The sequence below is a fragment of the Durio zibethinus genome, chromosome 3 (assembly GCF_047325235.1).
Source record: "Durio zibethinus cultivar Kanyao isolate XHJ-2024 chromosome 3, ASM4732523v1, whole genome shotgun sequence".
In the NCBI taxonomy this organism is placed as follows: domain Eukaryota; kingdom Viridiplantae; phylum Streptophyta; class Magnoliopsida; order Malvales; family Malvaceae; genus Durio; species Durio zibethinus.
In genome coordinates this window covers 28,868,038-28,891,023 of record NC_143164.1, presented here as the reverse complement: position 1 = coordinate 28,891,023, position 22,986 = coordinate 28,868,038, and the positions used below count along the sequence as shown (strand labels likewise).

Sequence of the window (22,986 nt, the reverse complement as noted above, 5' to 3'; positions counted from 1 at the left end):
TTTAAAATTTTTTTAATTTATATTACTTATGTGACTTGTACACTTACAATACGCTACATAACTAGCATCAAGACTTGCCTCTAACACTCAAGATGCACTTATTGAAACACATACAAGTTTTTAAGAGATGTAAACAACCTTAAACGAAATTTTATTTTAAAATGTTTTTGGATCCCGAGAGAGCTTATTCTTGGTCTAATTAAGGTTGCTGGTGTCAAGTTAATCCATTTGAGTCTAGTTATCTTTATTATTATTGGATCATACTCCTTTGGACTTGGACTGCGCTTCGTTGGCTTGCGTAAACTGTACTTCCTCTTGCATTATCATGGGCAAAACGGATCTAATTTTAATACCCAGCCAGCAGCCATGGTGACAGAATTTGGCTTCTTGGTTCCATTTCTGAATGGGTATAAGCAATCTATCTCCATACCTGGATGGGAAGATCTATCTTAGCTGATCCGGAAGTAAGCTTCCAGCATATAGATATAGAGTTGTCAAGCGATTGAGCGAGGCTGCAAGCGACGAGCGAAACACCTGGGAAACGAGTGAACAAACGAGCATTTAAGTTCCTTTCTTCTTTGTTTATTATTATTACTATTAATAATATTATTATTATTAAAACAGAATATATGATCGAATCAAGAACTTTTGGAAATATGAAAAAAAAAAAAAAAGATTTGGATCATTTTTTCTTGAAATTGATATTGGAATCAAGTTTTATCAGATAAAGAAAATTTTCAAAATCTTATTCCGGTCCTAGTCAGAAAACAAACCTACATAAACATCAAGAATCAACACAACGAAAGGGAGAGGACAATCAGTCCGCAGATTTTAAAACAATCTTCGGGGTTGAGATGTTGGTTTTAGAGTTTGTGCGTGTTTAGGTTTTCTAGGATTTTTACACCAAGGAAATGGGGGCAATTTGAAAGAGAAACAATTTAGGCATTATTCTTAGAGTTTCGTTCTTAGTGTTCTTGATTTTCTTCGGGGTTGAGATGTAGGTTTTAGAGTTTGTGCGTGTTTAGGTTTTCTAGGATTTTTACCCCAAGGAAAATGGGGCAATTTGAAAGAGAAACAATTTAGGCATTATTCTTAGAGTTTCGATCTTAGTGTTCTTGATTCCCTTTCTGGATTTTAGACCAGGGAGAAATTGATGCACCAACAGAGAGAAACACAAAATTTCCTCAGCAATACACAACAAACACGACAACATACAGGAGAGTAAAAAAAACCAAAAATACTCTTTTTCTGCAGGGAGTTTCTGAGTTCGAGTTGGTTGATTTTGGGATTCGTATCAGGTTTCTAAGTCAGTGAGAACCGCAGTTGGTAGTGGCCTGCCCGTGGCAACGGCAGTATCGGCCGCAGTGGTTGTTGCCGGTTCAAGGCGGTGAGTGGATTTTGGGAAATCTGAAACGGTGGAAGAGGAGAGCAGAAAAGGGGAACAACATACTAAAGTTTCAAGACGACCCAAATGGTGGAAGAGGGTGTTTCGGGAGTTGCAAGTCGCGGCCTTGAAGATTGGATCCAGGAGTTTTCGTGAACTTTTTTAAAAATCAACTTGGATAAAAAGAAAGAGAAGCTGCAAAGGAATTTTTGGGCCAAATTTTGAAGCCATAGTCGTCGGCGAACGGCGGCCGGCGAAGACAGTGGTGCGACGACGGTGAAGGGGCGCCAGATTCTGGGTTTGTAATGGTCGACAGTTTAATTTAGAGAAATGTAGAGAAGTTGGAGAATTTTGATTTTCAAAAGAGAGAAAATAATACAGATAAAAGAAAGAAAATTTTTGTTGGTTTTGATACTAATATGAAATGGTGGGCTTTCACGGAAAGAAAAGAAAAGACTCAGTGTACAAGCAGATCCAGACCCGGCTCTCGTTAAATTCAGTCTTGGACTATTGGCCTAGACCGAAAATCAAGCCCATTTGTTTGACCCATATAGCTCTAGACCTCTTTTGGTTTGGGTTTTATCCCAAAGTTTGATAATTTTTTTTCTTTATTTATTTCTTTAAAAACTTCCTTCACTTATTTATATTTATTTTGCATTTTATAATTTCTAGATTTGAAATATATTTATAGATTATTTGAAAAGAAATAAAATTTAAAATTGATTTAAAATTAAAACTTGAAAAATTTTTAGAAAAAAATTGAAATATCAAATTTTTTAAATTTTAAAAAATAATAGCAAATTTAAGAAAAAATTGAAATATAGTTTTTTCTTAAATTCTTGAAAATAAAAAACAAGCTTGAGAAAAAAGTTAAAATTTCAATTTTTATTTAATATAAAATTTTGAATAATTAGAAAAAAATTGAAATATCAATTTTTTCTAAAATTTGAAAAAATAAAATTATTTTTCTTCCAATGATGAGATTACTAGAAAGTTGTAATTGTAATTTTTATATAAATTTCTGGATAAAGAAATATTATTAAATTTCTACAAAAATATTGAAATAATAAATTTAAGAAGATTTTCCAATATAAAAGATTCCAATTAAATTTGGAATTTTGAATAAATTTTTGAATTTGATAATGGACTAACAATAATCTTCTTAAATATTTTTAAAGTGAAAAAATATTATTAAATTGCTATCAAACTATTTAAGAAATTTTAAGAATAATATTTCATATTTAATTATTTAATAAAATTTTAAATATATTTTAAGGCTTTAGATAAAATGAAATCAATTGATACCATCCATTAGACAGGTATTATAAGGGTGTTATAACTTTCCCTATAAGTAACTGTACCTTTTAATCGAGTTTTGGTTTTAGGTAACCAATCATACTTAAACGAAAAATAATAATAGTGAATCCACTTCTTTTGTCTAATGGTTAAGTTATAGATTTAGATAGTTTGACTGCTTCACTAAAGAAATGCGAGAGTCAGGCCAACAATAGATTTTGTGTTATCCAAGCCTCAAATTTAATTATTTTAACTAAAATTTTCTTTTGATTATTATTGTTTTTACTTATCAAGATTTTGTCATCCATATCACATTACATAACATGAGCTCTAGACTTGATTTTATCCCTCTAAGAGGGAGTAAAGTATCTATACTTTTGTGAGGTTTTAACATCTCCATAGTGACTAGCAAAATACTCTCACTCAAATTAATTTTTTTTCTATTTGCAACCTATGGTGGGTGATGATGAAAGAGCTTTACTAATTCGTCGTGAATAACAATAAGGAGCAATTTAGGAACCTTTAGTTTATAAGAATTCAAACCACTTATGCAGTAAACCATAAAAGGACTTAACCTGTAGATAAAGTCATACCTTCCCTTTTGTAGAAATAACCCAACATTTAGGTTACATTTTTACCCTGATTGATTTCTCTTATGTTGTAATTGACTTTTTGTATATATCATGTTGCATCAATTGTCATTTTAAAAGCATATGATAAAGTGTGTGTTAATTGAATTTCTTCTATTATCTGTTTTTTGCTTAAAGCAAGATAGCATTAGGCTGCATATATTTTTTTATTTGTTTCATGCATTTTCATTTCGGTTTGGTAGCTTTTTATGTGAGATGGTGATTCAAGAGAGAGGTGAATTGGATTTCTCCTAATTTTTTTTTTCAAATAATGATTTCAAAATAATTGAATGAAAAATTAAAATCAATATCAAAATATGATGCAAATGACAACATTTGATATATCTTGAAGTAAATATAATCAACAATGAAAATAAAGAGATAGGGATAGAAAAATCAAACACAAATATTTATAAAGGTTCAATCCTTCTCCATAAGACACTTACGTCCTCTCTTCTTGGTTGTTCACATTAAAGCATCAATTCACTAATCTTGAATTGAAAATACAATCTTATCTTTTCTCTTTAAGGCTTAAGAAATAAATCTTTACCCTTTTGTAGTATTTTACTCAATCTCAATATAAAGCTCTCAAGAGGATACCTCACCTCTTGATCTCTTTCCCCTTTGTATATCAAAGTTAATTTTGCAAATAATAGAATAGGTGTTTGCTAAATTTAAGTACAAAGAAATAATGACTGAACAATAAATATTATTTGGATACAATAAATACAAAAATATAGACTTTAAAGTTCTAAAATTCTTGATTTCTTTGAGAGAATGAATATATGACTTGTTTGTTCTTACTCTGATTTGGGACATCAGATGAGTCTATGCTTGGGTCCTTAAGCCGTGTGAGCTTGGAGGTTGAGTAGTGGTATTAGTGTCAGCTCTAGGGGTACTAATGATGTGCCACCGAGGACGGTGGGCCTTCATTAGAGTGGGAGAGGATGTCACGGTCTTGAAAGGAGCCATGAATCCCATATCGACTGTGTACTAAAGTTGGTAGTCTCTTATTTTGTATTTTACTCACTAATTTGATCAAATATTGAGTTAAACAGCTCCAAATCAAGAACCGTTTGAAGGTTTAGAAATTAGACTTAAGGAGCTTTCTATCCATATACAATTCATCATCTAATTCATTATATAAAAATTATAGTAAAATTTCAAAACTACCCACTGTGCAGTTTATAGACAACTTTATAGTCTCTAGTAAAAATTAAAAATTTTTTCTTAAAAAATTTGGATTTTGATTTTGTTTATCCATTAGAAATTAGACTCAAGATCTTTTCAACTATATAATATTTAAATATTAAAAATTTTTGAATTAATACAAAAAATAAAATAAAACAAGTTCAATGTTGGAAAACTTTGTTCTTACAAAACAACTTTCTTAAGTTAATCTTTTTCTCAAAACTAATATTGTGAAAATTTTATTAAGTCCAAGATAAATAAGCTAAAAACATTAATTAGACTTTCATTTAAGTTCAAATAAATAATATTTAAAGATAGTTTTGATTTGAGAAATATGAAAATAAAGAAAGTTTGTTTACACTTTGAAAAACATATTATTTATTTGGTACCAAAAATAATAAAACTTAAGAACATGTATCAAATAAACCTTTTTTCAAAATCCCAATCAAGCTTATTTAGCTTTATTTTTTGTCATTTCAAAATAAAGGTCAATTTAAATTTAACAATCTCCCCCTTTTTGATATGACAAAACTTAAAGATAAATTTGCTTGATGAAAAACTTTCTTTGAGACACTTAAGATTTTTTAAAAATATTTTGAAAAACTCTCCCTTAAATAATGCATGGTAAAACTCCTCCTCAATTTATACATCCTAACCCAACACAACTCAATAAATATATGTTAGTAAAATATATCAAATAAGCACAATCAAGAACATATGTATATTCAGCACAAGCAACATATAAACAAATTTATCCATATAATATTTTTCCCTTTTTTTGTCATAGCAAAAAGGCACGAGTAAATTAATGAGCAAATAAACACAAAGAGGCATTAACAAATATATTCATGAAACATTTCCTCCATTTTTGTTTAAGCTCTTTATACTAAATGTTTATGCTCCCATACTAATTGTTATAAGTATACAAGAAGAAATATCTATAAATTCTCTTCCTTGTTGTCATAGCAAAAGAAAAAGAGATCGATTTAACTCATGGAATAAAATGCATGATACCAATAACATCAAGAGTATAGTGAAAGCATGTATTCAAGTGTAATATACACAATGAAGTTCACTTACACGTATCCAATCACAAGAGCATAATATTTTAATGTATCCAATTTAAACAATATAACATAAAAATATTCATTCAACCTAGCCACATGAAATTTATAAGCAAAAGGATAATAAATGATATGCAACCTACTCATAAATCATGTTATTATAAAATGTGTTTAGAATTTAAAACATCAATAGCATGTATACATTCATGCATATACAAACAAGCTCATACCAAATGTTAAGGATATCAATTGTTAAAGATATGTTATTACAAAGTATATCAATTGTTATTACAAAACAACTCATTTTAATTCAAGCAAAATTGTAAAGTTTATCCTCCTTTGAATAAAAGAAGAAGTGAAACAATTTTGAGGAACTCAATTTTATATGAAAGGTACAAGATATATCAAGGATAGGCATATAAATATGCGTCCATGAAAATTCAAATATTCTTTAGCAATTTTGATACCAATTGTTAACAATTGTTAGCTATTTTGTTCACAAACTTCCAAGGACCACAATATATTTCAACCATATGAAAAGTTCAATCAATACATGCATAATAGCTTTCTTTCATAATTATATCCTATCCAAAGTAAATATTTAGTCATCATGTTATACCAAAGAATTATACAAGCATGATTTCTCTAACATGATGAACACGTATGCTATAGCAAAAAAATAATGAAAGCATAATCATTTAAATATAATCCAAATTTTTTCAATACATAGTAATGTACTTAACCCAAACATATACAAGTATTCAATCATATATTTCAATCAAAATCATACATACATATGCACAATACATAGCAATATACCTAATTCAAAAAAATATGCAAGCATTTAGGCATAATTTGGTACATGCTATCTCAATAATCTCAATCAATGAACATGTATATAAATTTCAAATTTATAATTCCTAATCTATGAGTCAAATCAATTTAAAGATCAAGAAATCAACATAGTAAACTCATAGCCATGTTTAAAGATTCATCTTAAACAAATATTCATGCAAAAAAGATATATTAATCACATCAAGGTAATCAAGAAGTAGGCATGAATATTAATCAAAGTGAATTAATCAATCCAAGCTTTCAAAAATATTGAGACAATTTTTATCAAATAGCTTGGTGACTAATTTATACAATGTGTTCATATGTTTAAGCATAATATCTCATTTTTGCACACAATCAAAGTATTCAAAACAAATGAGTCTTTTAAGCACATATCAAGGCAAGCATGTATGCAAACTCATTCATCATAGGCACATAGCATGTAGTCAATACATTTAGCTCCATCCATGTCAAGCTATGTTGTTATGCTCATTTGGCTTTAAATTCTCCAATTCAACTGTTTTGAGCAAAACTAGGCTTGATTGATGAATGTGACTTGGTTTGCTTGTTCCTTTTGAAAACTAAAAAATGTAAGCTCAATCATGCTAATTTCAAGTTCTCCTAACATAAACTTAGAAAACATTCTTGATAAAATATTTTCATTAGTAGCGTCAAGAATACTAATTGATAAAAATTATACCAATTGTTAGAAAATGAATTTCAGATTCTAAGATGAATTTCACATTGTAAGTCATTATAGGCAAAAGAAAATTTATTCTTTAAGCACAAATTACCAATAATAATGGAGATATATACTTAAGCTTGAAGCTATATATCAATTTAAAATCAAATAGCACAAGAATGGTACTAAAGCAAAAGTTCTTACACAATGTGCAAAAATCAATTTATGAGAATAATGAACACAAGAAAGACATATTCAATATTCAAAATTATTCAAGAAAACACAAAAGAAAATGTCAAATGCCATGTAGCAATTGAAAGCACAATGAAGACATATTTATTATCAAAGAAGCTAAAATTTTAACACAAAGCGTAAATATGTCTGCACAAATCATAAGCCATAACCAATCAATGACTTAAGGCAAACATAATCATCATAAGAAAATCATTCACTTAAGTCATGCTGCAAACATGTCAAGTAAAGCTCAATCATATTCATATAAGCACACATACTTAACAAGAACAATGTATAAACCAACAATATTTGCATTTAAGATCAAATAGTTCATCATATATCAAATTTAAAAGCAAAAGTCAAGAAATAAAAATTTAAGCATTTTCAAATCAAGCATTTTGACCACATTAGCATTGTATAAAAAATTAATTTTATTTATATATGCACATGGGACTTATAAAATAAAAAAATTGAATTTCAAATATGAGAAACAATAAATTCAAGTATTGAAAGCAAATTTAAAATTTTGGAATAAATACTTGTTCCAATGTAGCATTTAAAAATATAATCAAATAAATATTCATAATGCAGACTTTTTTTAATTCCAAAAAAAAAAAATATTGAAAAATTCAAGGTCAAAGTTAAAATTGAAAGTCAAAAGTCAAAAATCAAAAGTCCAAAGTCAAAGGGGTGTAACATAAGCTTGCCACATGTGATTCCAACCCATTTGAATAACCAAAACTCAATTTGGTGGCATTTGCTAGAATAGGTCGATCGCCTCCACAATGGGATCGATTTTGTCATTGGGTGATTGATACCCTATGTAGGGTGATCGATCCATTCTTGTGATTTTCAAGTCTATTTTGCTTTTGGCCAAAAAATCAATCGATCCCTTAAAGAGGGAATCAATCCCTTTTTTTTTCTACTGTAGCAATAAAACAATAAGAAATTACAATTCTTTCTTTATTTCAAATTCGAGATTTTAATTTTTTTGTCAAAAATAAAATTTAAACATGTTAAAAGCATCATTTTAGACTTGTACAAATAAGGCATTTAGATTAAAAATATTTTGAAGCAAATTTTTTGCATGATTTTGCAAATGTTCTAACTCTATACCTTTTTGCAACTCAAGTATGAAAATATGTTTGGACAAAGTTTATGCATTGAAACCACTTCAAACAAGTTTGAAATGATCAAATAAATATGATAAAAGCACAAATATTTAACAAATACATGTGTTTCAAATTTTCAATGGTCCAAACCCCATTTTTGCATGAATAGTGCCAAGAACACCCTTGAAACATTAAACTTTTGTCACTTTCATTTAATAGACTTTAGAACAAGTTTGTAAGCTTTTTTCATAAAAAAGAAAACTTGTTTGAGTCATAAACATGTGCAATATGAACAAATTTTTGAAGCAAGCTTATTAGCCTTTATATAATTCAACCATCAATATATACCACACAAAATGCATTAAGACCATAAAAATTATTTTTGTAGCACTAAACTTATTTAAACAAATTTATTGATACAAAACAAAATAGGGTAAACCATTCAAAGCTTAGTATTTTCAAGATTTTGATTTTTGACACCTTAAAGCTCACTTTTGCTTGGAAAAGACCTTAAAAAATCTAAAAACTTGTTAAGCTCATTTTTAATCAACTTGAACCATTCCAACAAATTTTAAAGTCCTCAAAATAAGTATAAGCATCTCTTAAACAATTAAGCACCAAAATTAATTTCATCAACATCTCAATCATACATTCAAGAGCAAAGATAAATGCATACTCAATTCCAGCTTCACATATATCAAGTAAAATTGGCATATTCAAGATATTTCAACAAACATATACTAATAGCCATTAAGCACTCAATGTTCGACAAAAATGGGCAACCAATTTTATATTCTCTTCAAATAAAAGTTTAGAGGTTATCCATCTTCAATTTTTTTTTTAGAGTATTCAATCTTTAAAATCACAGTGCAACTCGTTACTCTAGCACATCTACAAAAGACATTCTCATTTGATTTTTGGTACCGAAATTACTTTAGGTCCTTGAAAGTTAATCACAATATCTCTTGTTCCTTTAGGAACCCATACTTACCTAATTCCAAATTAAAACCTTTCTCTTTATAGGACAAATATGTGTAGTATGACCATAAAAATTATAAAAATTGTATTTTTTTTATTTTAACACTTAATTATTAAAACCTTTATGTTTTTCATTCATCAAAACTTCAAATTTCATTTTCAAATTAAAAATTTCTTTTTCCAATATTTCATTCTCTTATGAGAGGCTTCCAAATTCATTTCAACTTTTCATTTTGTTTTTTCAAATTATTCTTTGTATTCTTTAAAAATTCATTTTCAACTTTAAATTTTTAAATCATTTTCTTATGTTTTAAGTACATATTTTCAAACTCAATTACTAAACCATTATAAGCATCTTGTAAGATAAGAGTTTGAATTACAAGAGTTAGAGGTTACCTTTGGTTCTTCAATAGCCATAAGAAATGATGCATGTTGGTTGGAAATTTATCTTTCATGTATCTCATCCAATTTCCTCCATATCTTATTTGAAATGGAGCAATTTTAAATCAAGTTGAAGTTGTGAGAGTCAAGAGCTTTATAGAATAAGCATTTGGCCTTTGCATCATTCATTATTTGCCTCGAATAATTTGCATTATTTGAAAGAGTTCCAAGCCCTCTTTCTTTCATTAACCAAGCTCCAAAAATTTGCAACATGATGAACATTTTCATTCTCATTTTGCATTCATAAAATTCAAAAATTTTTATCATAGGAGATTTGAGGACTTCTTCACCATCTTTGAACCTAAATTGAGCCATAGGAGTTTTACTCAAGGTGGTTAAACCTACAAAAAAAAAACCCTAAAGCTATGACACCAATTGTTAGCTTTTTAGGTGAGATAGTGATCCAAGAGAGGGTGAATTGGATTTCTTCAAATTCTTCTCAAACAATTATTTCAAAATAATTGAATGGAAAATTAAAGTCAATATCAAAATACGATGCAAATGACAACAAGTGATATATCTTGAAGTAAATATAATCAATAATGAAAATAAAGAGATAGGGATAGAGAAATCAAACACAAAAATTTATAAAAGTTTGGTCATTCTTTATAAGGCACCTATATCCTCTCTTCTTGGTTGTCCACACCAAGGGTTCAATCCACTAATCTTGAATTGAAAATACAATATTATCTTTTCTCTCTATGGCTTAAGATAGAATCCTCAACCTTTATAGTATTTTACTTAATTTCACTACAAAGCTCTTAAGCAGGTACCTCACCTTTTACTTTCTTCCTCTTTTGTATATCAAAGGTAATTTTGTAATAATAGACTAGGTGTGTGCTAAGTTTAAGTGTAAGAAAATGATGAATGAACAACAAATATGATTTGGATATAATAATATAAAGATATAGACTTTAAAGCTTTAAAACTCTTAATTTTTTTTAGAGAATGAATATATGACTTGATTGATCTTGCTCTATTGATTCATCAACTTCTTGGTGTGTTGGAATGCTCAATTTATAAAGAAAAATGAGGAAATAACCATCGGGAATGCTTGGAAATGAAAAACCATGTTTTTTTCCTCTGAAACTGGCCATTAGAGCTTGATTGGGATGAAAGGACTGATTGGTTTTGATAAGGGGATTGATTGGTTCTTGAATTTTACTTAATTTTTTATCATTATAGCTGAAGGGATTGATTGGTCTTGGTACTCGATCAATTGGGTCAGCCAGGTTTTGTATTCCCAGTGATTCTGGATGAACAGTGCCATTGGTAGTCTCTTGTTTTGCATTATACTCACTAATTTGATAATATCTTAAGTTATACAACTCTAAATCAAGAACCATTTAAAGATTTAGAAACTAAACTTAAAGGGTTTTCTATCCATATAAAATTCATCACATAATTCAATGTATAAAAATTATAGTGAATTTTCAAATCTATCCCTTATGCAGGTTTTAGATAACTGCATAGTCTCTAGTAAAAATTAAAAATCATTTTTTAGAAAATTTGGATTTTGATTTTGTTTGAACCATTAGAAAGTAGACTCAAAGAGCTTTTCAACCATATAAAATTTAAATATTAAAACTTTGTGAATTAATACAAAAAAAATAAAACAAGTTCAATGTTGGAGAACTTTGTTCATACAAAACAACTTTCTTAAGTTAATCTATTTTCAAAACCAATTTTATCAAAATTTTATTGAGTTGAAGATAAATAAGTTCACTTTAAAAACAATAGTTGGACTTTCATTTAGACTCAAATAAATAATGTTTAAAGATAGTTTTGATTTGAGAAATATGAAAATAAAGAAAGGTTTTTTTACACTTTGAAAAATATATTATTTATTTAGTACCGAAAATAATAAAACTTAAGAACATGTATTAAATAAACCTTTTTCAAAATCTCAATCAAGCTTATTTAGCTTCATGTTTTTTCATTTTAAAATAAGGATTAATTTAAAGCTAACACGATCATTTGTGTTAACTTTAAAATGTGGTGGTTGCATATTAGGATGATTTTTATAATCTTTCCTTCATGACAGGAGCATGCAATAAATAAACTTTTTAATTTGTGGTAATCAAGGTTTAAGAATAGCTTGATCATCAAATGCTTTGATTTAGCCTACTTGCCACTCTCACCTTGAAGCAAGAATCATAGAATAAAAACAACTTAGCTAATTGGAAAGGGTTGAGAAAGCCCAAAAAGAAATAAAAAGAGAATTGGCTAAGATGATAGATATGCTAAAAAACTTGAACAAAGAGAAAAAAGTAGAAAAAACTCCTAATTTGAATGAGCCACAACCAAAGACATTGTACACTCCTCATATCCTTTTGGGTTCAGCCCAAACTAAGCCCAAGCTTTTCAAGTTACATAGACACAACAAATGCCATTCTTTGGAGCATATCTTAGAATGCCGTTTATAGGCACCCAAGGTCAGTTTCAATGTCATTCTAACCCAACTTATGAAGAAAAAGGCATTGGATCCAATTCAAATCCCTGATTTAAATGATGCTAAAGAGAAAAAAAAAATTTTAAATGAATACATCAAAGGAAGTAAAAGATATAAGTGCACAATAGAAGATGAATATTTTAGAAGAAAGGATTAGAGCTGTAGAAAATATGGACTTCTTTGGCTTCATAGATGTAGCCAAACTTTGTTTAGTGCTAATGTCATTATTTCACCCAAGTTTAAAGTCTCGAAGTTTGAGAAATATGATGGTACTAAGTGCTTAGTGACTGAAGTCACTATGTGCTATTGTAAAATGATTGCCTATTCTCATGGTGATAAATTGTTGATTCACGTATTCCCAGAGAGTCTTATGGGCCTTACGGTAAGATGGTATGTATAGTTGGATAGAACGTAAATCCATTCATGGAAAGAACTAACAAGGGCATTCATTGCCTAGTACAATCATATCATAGATCTTGTCTAGATTTTCTATCTCTACAAAGCATAGAGAAGAAACCTTCTGAGAGTTTAAAAAGTATTCACAAAGTTGGAAAGATGTAGTTGTTCAAGTTTAACCAGTTTTCATCGTGAAAAAAAATAACAATTTCATTTGTGAGTATCTTGAAAGCCTTATATTATGAGAAAATGATCAAGAACGTCACTAAAAATTTTGTTGCCATGGTGATATCTGAAGATATAATATAGAATGCCATTAAAAGTGGAAAGCTCAAAAAAGAAACAACCAATGCAAAGATGGATGATGTGCCTAATAAGAGAAAATAAAGTTCAAGTTATGAGCTATGAGGTTAGCAAGTTAGACATTTTTCTTATACCCTTTCCTGATGTATCAAGCACATTATCCTCTTACAAATAATGTAACACCAACCTTTTACTCCTAGCAGTCTATTCCACCACTAGTTTTTCAATCTACCTTTCATTACCAAACACCTAGCTATATGCCTAACTTTACTACTAGAGAATTGATTGCTTGACTGAACAACCTGACAAGCAATTTAAAAGGGTCACGAGCTAATCAAGAAAAAGCCTGCATTAATGTATTTCCCATGTCATATGTGAGATATTCAAGAGCTTGTAAAAAATTAGCTGGTAGCACTTGTTCACCTAAAACCAATAAAGCTGCCATATTCTAAATGGTACAATGCTAATGCCACTTGTGATTACCATAACGGAAATGTGGACCACTTAATAGAAAGTTGCCTTACTTTCAAACATAAGGTGCAAAGTTTGATTGGGATAGGTTTGGCGAGTTTTGACAAGCCAGAAAAGCTGAGTGTTAGTAAAAGCTCTCTACCTGACAACACAAAGGCATAATCTACAAAATGATATATAAAGTTAAAGATGGTTGGATTTGTCAGTCTTTTTATTTTAGAATGATGCTATGATTTCTTTTATTTTTTTATCATCTTAATAAAAGTGGTAAATACAATGCATTTTTATTACATGACCTCTTTCATTTATTCAAATCATTATTCTATACCTTATGCATCTTGCCATATCTTTTCTTTTACCCATTCCCAAATTTCAAATGATGAATGTTCAAACAATCATGATAATAATTTGGGATTCAATTTTGAAAACTTATTTAAATTGATAAAAGTGATCTATTAAGAAGATAGATTATATAAAAGAAGTCAAAGATGGTTTCATAAACCTTGGGTCTTTTCAGTGATAAATCTATCTTTATTTGATAAAAGTTCTTTAAGAACAATATTAAAATTTAAGGTGATAAATAACCATTTTTCTTTTACCTTTTATATGAAGAAAGCTATCCGTTTGCTACCTTATTGAGCTTATAGTTTCTTTAGAAAAACCTTACCAAGGATCACCTTTCACATTTGAAGGGCAAATTTTAAAATCAGACTTGTTTGAAAAAGAAAAGGTCACATAAGATCTCAAAAGCAAAGAAAAATCCCATTTGAATTTGAATTCTTCTTAGTAAAAATGGTGGAAGAAAATAAAGAAAATAAAGAAAAATGAAAAATGTGAAAAAAAGTGAAAAAGTGAAAAAAAAAAGGCAAAATATTAGTGTTTTCCCATGATGAGAAATGATCTTTTGGTCTTTAAACCCTTCAAATACATGTTTTGAGCTTAATTTATCCTTTTTTTTTCATAACCTTTTACCTTAGCCTATGATATGTGCCCTAAAAGTCCATTTGATCAAATATGAACTCTTGAATTGAAAGATGACATATTGAACTAAGGTATGCTTCATGATAGGATAATGAGATCATGATTTGTTTTCATGTTTTAGGATTGGTCTAAAATTTGATGGGGATATCAATGATAAATGAAGTGAATAAGAAATGAAAAAAAAAAAAAGAAGAGAAAAAAGGAAAAGAGAAAAAAAAAGGTGGAAAAAAAGAAAACTCAAATTGAAACTTGAAAGAGTGATTTTGGTAGAAAAATATTTGAGCTGAAAATAGAAAAGATAATTAGGTATATGAAAAATCAGTATCATTTGCAGACCTATAAAATTAGGGTAATTTTAATGAGCTCAAAATGATCTATAAGTCAATAAAATTTTTTAGAAATACTTTTGAAGTAAAATTCAAAATTATTTGAATATTCATTATTTGGATGCTAATATTCTATTCAAATATTTGTCCCATTATGTGCTTTTCTTTTCTACCAGTTATGATTTATTCCTTTCAATAAAGAATACATTTTTTTCTCAAATTTATTATATTATTCACCTTTTATTCCCCTAATGAATAAATGAATGTATTATTGCACTATATTTGGCATGAAATTGGAATGATGATGAATAAATGAAAGATAATATTCGTAAAAAATCCTTGCATTCCTTTGGAAAGAAATCCAAGATGATAAGGGCATGAAAAAAATAAAATGAGAATGATGAAGTCCGGGAAGATTTTTTTAAAATGCTCAAATGTATAATCTAATCAACCACACTAGTCAATAAAACATGATAGGTAGCTTTAAATGTTATGATTGCTTCGAAGTTGAGAAAATAAGATAGAAACCTAAAGAGGAAAGAAAATAGAAAAGAGTCTTGAGAATGTTTCTACCACAATAAGAAGTGAGTGACATTAATTTTCATTTGTAATTGCATTACATGCATTGCATGCATTGCATTCATGACTTTCATTACAGGTGGAATTTTCATGTAAAGATGGATTTTTTTATTTTGGACTTTGAATCCAAATTAGCAAAAAAGCTAAGGACTTTTCGTGGAAAAAAGGATTTTGAACTTAATTCTCAAGTAAGAAAAATCTTTGAGATAAGATTCTTAAACCTTGGTCAAGGAAAACATTTTGAAATGAGAATTTTAAATTCGTTAAGCCTTTGATTAAATGAGCTCTTTTCAAGGTAAGGTTTAAAGAAAAATTTTCAAATGTGAATTTTTTAGTTTTATAGGAGAATCTAGAAAACTCTTTTATGAATCTTTGATTTCATTTGTAAATCTTTGAGTATTATTTGCATTTATTTGTGAACTTTTGAGAGAATATTTGCAAACCTTTAAGATTCTTTTACAAACCCTTGAGTTTTTATCCGTGAACCTTTAAAATGTGTGAATCTTTGAATCTTTTTTATGAATCGTAAAACTTTTTGTGAATCTTGGAAACCACTTGCAAATCTTTGAACTCTTGTGAACTTTTGAATTCTCCTATGAATCTTTGAACTCTTGTGACTGAAAACCTCTCATGAATCTTCAAACTTTTTTGTGAACTTGGAATCTTTTGTGAATCTTTAAACTTCTAGGAATCTTTAAACTTTTGCAAATCTTTGAAGTTTTGAGAATTGTTAAACCTTTTTTGCAAATCTTTGGAACTCTTTTGTAAACCTTTGAACTATTTTTTGTAAATCTTAGAATTATTTTGTAAATATTTGAACTTATGTTGCCCAGCTTTGGACTCTTTTGTGAATCTTTAAAATTATTTGTGAATCTTTAAATTTCTTTGTAAATCTTTGAATTTTTTTTTAATTTATTTGCAAATGTTTGAATTTTTATATGTGAATATTTTTTTGAGAATTTTTTAATTTTCAATTGTGAATCATTGAAAATTTTCAAATCTTCAAATATTAGATCTTTGAAAATTTTTAAACTATAAATCTTTGAAATTTCAACATTTTTTATGGTTGTTTTTTTTTTTTTATTTCATTAGGTAAATTTTATTTGGACAAAATGGTTGTCTATTTCTTTACATTATTCCTATTTCATATCAAATTCGTAAAGAGAGGCAATTATAGATAATCCATTTTGTCAGAGATTTTATTTAAAGATATTTTTAGGTTTTGAGAGAGTTTATTTTTCGTTCAATTAAGGTTGTTGGTTTCAAGTTAATCCATTCGAGTCTTGTTATCTTTAGCCTATCATTATTAGGTCATACTGTTTTGGACTAAGATTGGACCTCATTTGCTTAAAAAACTTGATTTGGGTTTTATTATTATTATTAATAAAAAATCAATAAATTGAAAAAAAGGATGGAAAATAGAAATTCAAATTTGTAAAAGATAAAAATAGAAATTTTTTTTATTTTATTAGGTAAGTTATTTGAACGAAATGATTGTCTATATCTTTACACAATTCTTATTTCATAGCAAATTCATAAAAAGAGAAAATTGTAGACAATGCATTTTGTCAGGGATTTTATTTAAAGATATTTTTAGGTCTTGAGAGAGCTTATTGTTGGTTCAATTAAGGTTGTTGGTTTCAAGTTAATCCATTTGAGTATGATTATCTTTAGCTCTATCATTATTAGGTCATAATGCTTTGGACTTAGATTGGACCCCATTTGTTTAAAAAACCTGATTTGGGTCCAAACCAAGGCTTAATTTCTTTCTTCTTTGTTTATTATTATTATTATTATTGTTGTTGTTGTTGTTATTGTTGTTATTGTTATAATATTATTGTTATTATTATTGTTATTATTATTATTATATTATTATTATTATTATTGTATTTTTTAGTAAAATGAAAATAAAAAATTGATAAATTGAAAAAAAAAGAAGGAAAATAGAAATCCAAATTTGCAAGAAGATAAAAGCAGAAAATATGATCAGATCATGAACTTTTAAAAATCTAACAAAATAAAATATTTGGATTGTGTTTTTTTTTTCATGAAATTGAATTTAGAATTAGGTTCAACTAGACAGAGAAAAATTTCAAAACCTTATCTAATCTTGATAGGAAAATATCCCTATATAATCATCAAGAATCAACATGACAAAATGGAGAAGACAATCAATCAGGAGATTTTAAACCAATCTTTGGGGTTGAGATGTTGGTTTTAGAGTTTATGTGTATTTAGGTTTTCCAAGATTTTTACTTTAAAGAAAATGAGGCAATTTGAAAGCAAGAAGCAAAAAATTTTTTAACATTATTCTTAGAGTTTTGATCTTAGTGTTCTTGATTCTCTTCCAAGATTTTACACTACTGAGAAATTGATGCATCAACAGAAAAAAAACACAACATTTCATTAGCAATGCACAATAAACGTAGTGACACATAAAAGTGTAAAAACAATAAAAAACACTTTCTCTTCTAGCAAAGAGCTTTTGGGCTTTGGGTTGGATGATTTTGGGATTGTTTCTAGTTTATTAGGTTTCTAAGTTAGTGAGAAAAGCAATTCCTAGTGACTTGACAATGTCGATAATGATTGTTAAATTTATAATGATTTACAAGTCTATTTTAGTTTAAACTTTTAAAAATTCTCTTGACATTGGTACTTTTTATATGTGAAAACTTGATTTGTAGGGTGTGGTACATGTAGAGGTGCCAGACATATTATCCATGCAAGATTTAACCAAGCACAAGACCAATAATATTCAACCATGCATGGGTGATATAGATGAAGCAATCATCTAAGGAGTTATAGCCAAATCCAACTAGTTAATGGAGTTCTAACATGCGTTTGCCCAAAGAGGAGTTATAGATGCATATTGACTCTTTGTTCAATTTAAAAGAGTTTATCTAAGATAGACACTTCAAAGAAGATAAAGGCTAGAGTTTTGATTCAAGAAGGATTCTTTGATTTTTATCTTAAGAGTTTGAACCCAAGTAAACCAAATCAAGAAGATTGCTCTTGGATTTCAATTTTAACTAAACCAATATTCAACTTTCAAGATGATGATGACATGGCATGACATGAGAGCATTGAGGACCAATCTAAGAACACCATTTGGCCAATACATGTTCCATTAAAGACTCTATATTCAGCCATACTCTTCCAAGATCAAGATAACATGTAATCTATTAGGCATTTGAATTATAATAGGACTTTGTAATCTTATCCCCCTTAGTCGAACCTATGCCTATAAATAGGTTAATGTCCATCACTTGTAAAGCATTCCATTCTCACTTTTTTCTTTTTTTTTTCTTTTCAATTTTTCTTGAAGTTTTCTTAAGCTTTCTTTGTATTTTGGCTAGGGTGTGTCATAATGTATCAGTCCAGAGACTCAATCACTAGATGTAGAAATTTAAAATAATGAAAACATGGAGAGTCATCACTAATCTTTTTTAGGGTGTGATTGGCCACCGAAAATTTTATCTTTTTAATAAAATAATAAAACAGGTTTAAAATTTATTAAAAACATAATTTTGGTCTATGGAAACAGAATTGAGATTGGGAGTTGTTTACGCATAGAGCAAGATTATCACTCACACAGCGCCTATAAAATTGATACCAATTAATCATGCGCTATTTATAATTTTGGACAAAAATGGTTTTTATTTGAAATTTAATTATAATTCCCTTTATCTTTAGGAAATAAAATCAATTAAAAAATCTTTATTTAAGAATATTACAAAAATATACAAATTAAAGAAATACCTTTAAATTTTTCTACATAAAGGCAGAATTCAAAAATAGTTCCATCTAAGATTTATCTTAACATTCTTTTAAAATAATAAAATAACATTCTTTGTAAATGATAATGATTAATTATTCTCTAACATCTAGGTAAAGTATCAACAATTATATTTCATGGAATGTTATTTTAATTTTATTTACTTAAAAATAATTTTTTAAAGAACTTTTTATATAGTAAAAAAATGAAAAATGATATAATTCATATTAATCATCAATAATTAGAACAAACAAATATGCACATTATGAATGTACACATTAATCTAAAAAATGAAATGCATGCAAATGATGATAAACTATAAATTTAGGAATTGGTTTTTCAAATATAAAGAGATCTTTGAACTCTTCAACATCTAGGCAGAGTTTAGGTGCGACTATTTATAATTAAAATTCAATTCTATTATTTTTATTATTTTATTATTTATATTTATTATTTTAACAAAGCAAATACAAAAATGTATGACAATTCTTAATGAAATAAAATTTTCTAAATATCTTATCAATTAGATAACATTCAGAAACAGATTATTTCATAAAAACTTTTCATGCAAATTCCTGAGAGTTTAGAATAATTTGGAATAACTTGGAGCTTTGAGACCTTAAAGCTTGGTTTTTAATTTAGGGTTTGAGTTTTAAGGGTCTTATTTAGGGTTTTAACCTTAGGGTTTTGACCTTAGGGTTTTGGCCTTAGGGTTTTAATAAGTTTACAAAGCTCTCTAAAATTTTTCAACATCTAGGTAAATTTTGGCACCAAACTTGTATTTTATGATTTTCAAAAATTAATATTTATATTTTTTTTATACTTACTTTTTATTAAAATGTTATTATTATTTATTCTTTTATTATTTTATTTAACTATTTAATAATTTTGCAACACCTATGCGAAATTATTATTATTAAAATATAATTTTTATTCCCTCTAATATCTACGTAGATACTACATGAAATGGAGATTTAGCGATTATTTTTTAGTGACATTTTTAAATAAACTTCACAAAGTTCCATGTTTTTATAAGGTTAGCGGCGTTTTTTTATAAAACGCCACTAAATTCTTATATAGCAGATTTTGATTTAAAAACGCCACTAAAAAAGATATTTTTGTGGCATTTGTTGTCATAAACAACGCTATATACTTTAACTTATATAAATTTCATGACATTTTCAAAGTGTTTTGGGCCAAAAATACTTTGAATAATCTTCAATAAAAAATTAGAGCGAATTATTTAAAACGTTTTGGGCTAAAAATGCCACTAAGTTAGCCGTTTTTTTCCAAAAACGTCTTTATTTTCCCTAATCCAGATATAGCCAACACTTTTAGAGGCATTTTTGGTAAACGCCGCCAAACTTGAAAAAGAGGGTCACTAAAAACTTAATCTCCTGTAGTGAGAGACTTAAAAATCTAAAATTTATTCATTTATTTATTATTATATTTTAGGAAAAAGTTTTTTTTAAGTGCAAATAACAACTAAAATGTATAAAATATAATAAAAAAAATAAGCATGCCAATTTAAAGGTTAATACATGCATAGAGACATTAAACACTCAAAATCTAACATAAATCAAAATAAGCATTATAATAATAAAAATAATAATGATAATTATGCAAAAAAATATTTAAATATTCCTATACCCTAATTAAATTTTTATTATTATTTTTATGTTATTATCCACTTGAGCATTATTATTATTTAAACCATGCAGTAACCTTTATGCCAAGAACGAAATAAGCATAGGTGGTGAACAAAGAGGCATAGAGCTCGTGGGCGACAGGTAGGGCAAGGACGGATTGGGCACAGGTGATTAACAAAGGAACATAAGACAAATGTAGACAAAAACAATGACAGTGGCAGCACCAACACATTATAAACCCATAACAGAACCCACAAGCACCAAATATGCTACAACCAACGTGAAAAAGAAAAAAAAAAAAATGGCTCCATGCACAAGAGAGCAAGATAAAAGGAAACCCAGAAGCAAGTTTGAAGCTTTTACGAAAATAGACACAATGAACTACCTCTCGTTTCTATTCCTTCGTGGGAGACTTGTAGAAAGAAACAAAAAAAAATTGCTTTTGAAATGGCCTGAGTCTTTGCTCTTCTGGTTTTCTTCGTCTTTTCCTTCTTGCGTTTTCTGTTTTTTTTTTTTTTTTTTCTGCTTGATTTTCTAGTTTCTGGTTTGCCCGTTTCTGCTTTTTCTGCTTGTCATGCAGCTTCTACTGCAATTTAATTTTTCCTGCTTCTTCCTCCCCTCCTTTTCTGGTCTGTGAATGCCTTTCTACTGTCTCCATTCTTCTGCTTCAGTCTTTCGTTTCTGCCCAAATGCCCGTCCAGGCCATCTTCCTCTTCTTTTTCGTCCCTTTTTGGTTCCTCCTCCCTTCACGCCCCAATGCTTCCTTCCTTTTTTATTTTTTTTGCTTTTCTTTCTCTGCAGAATGCCCCAAAAAGCCTTTTCCTTCCCTTCTGTTTTTGTTTTGTTTTTTTTTTTTCCTCCTAGCCCAGTTTTTCAAACCATGTTTTTTTTTGGTTCCAGCCTTTCTTCTTCTTCTTTTTTCGCTGCTTTCAGTTGTTTTGAAACCCCCATGCTTTCTCTTTCTGTTTGGTCTACTGCTCATGCCTTTTCTTTGTTTCCCCTCTCTTCTCCCCGTTTTCTGGTTCACTTCCCTTCCGCACGTTTCTTCTCTCTTTTACCGTCCGCCACCTTCAGTTTTTTTCTTTTAAGTTCTTCTTTTTGCTTCGTAGCACCAATTCTTCTCACGTTTCCAGCATGCCACTTCCTTCCTATTTTTATTTCTCTTCACGTCTTCCTCTCCTTGCCGTTTATGTTTGGCTTGCTTTTTCATGCTCCCTTTCCCCTTTTTTTTTTTATTGCGTTTTTACTTTTTCTTTTTCTTTTCCTTTTCCTTTTCCTTCTCCTTTCTCTGTTTCTTCCTTTTCCGCGTTCACTGGTTCCCCCTTCCTTTTTCTGGTAGCAGCCCCTCTTTAATGCCCTCTCATTTGTGGCCATTCTTGCACGTCCCGTGCATGGCCTATATGCCACGCCCCACTTACATTCCCCCCTTCATGGCAGTTTTAAAATGTTTTTAGGCAGACCTCTCCCTTGCCCGATTTTTCCATCTCCATGCATTTTTTATATGGACTTTTACTTCCAGCAAGGTTAAATTGATGACCCCATTTGTGGCCATATCTGAGCCTATAGGCCTTGCATTTTCTTGGGCTTTGTTCTTTCTCACTTTATGGGCCATGTCGTGGCTATTTTTGAACTCTCATTTTGGACTATTTTGGGCCAACCTTTTTCCTTTTTATTACTATTTATTATTTTATTACTTATTTATCATTTATTATTTTTATATTATATTATAAATATATTTTATTTATTTATTTATTTTTATTATTCGATTTTTTGCTTAGTGGCCAACTATGGGCCATTAATGAGTTTTAAAGATTAATATTTTATCGGACCTTTTATTGTGCCATTTGGGCCTTTCACTCGACCAATACAATGGGTCTCACCATGGGCCCACATTGGACAACATCTTTAAGCATTTAAAAAAAATGGACCGCTAATGGACCTAAAAATTGATAATCAACCTAATTACATAAGCAAATATGAATTAAAATGATGAAATATCTTAGATAAAATTAGGTGTTTACAGTTGCTCATTTTTGCATATTTTTTAGGATTAAGAATAATGCAAAGATATAAACAATAATTTTGTCCGAATGCTACTTCCTAAGACGAAAATTTTTTCTTCTTTTCTTTTTTTTTTTGGTTTTTTATTTTTTTTTGTTTTTGCCTTTTGTTTTTGGGTTTTTTTTTTTCCTTACTACAACTAGGATTA

At 28.7% G+C, this 22,986-nt stretch overlaps 1 long non-coding RNA gene across 2 annotated transcripts; it reads right to left on the bottom strand.

The window, feature by feature from the left end:
- LOC149519726 (uncharacterized) lies at nt 1-1,940 on the bottom strand. Of its 2 annotated transcripts, none has more exons than XR_016338906.1 (2): nt 1,216-1,940; nt 1-534 (listed from the first exon to the last, which is right to left on the bottom strand). It is a non-coding gene; the product is annotated as an uncharacterized LOC149519726 (long non-coding RNA). The 2 variants fall into 2 exon arrangements; XR_016338905.1 differs by having other exon boundaries at nt 1,242-1,940.
- Nucleotides 1,941-22,986: the final 21,046 nt, after the last annotated feature.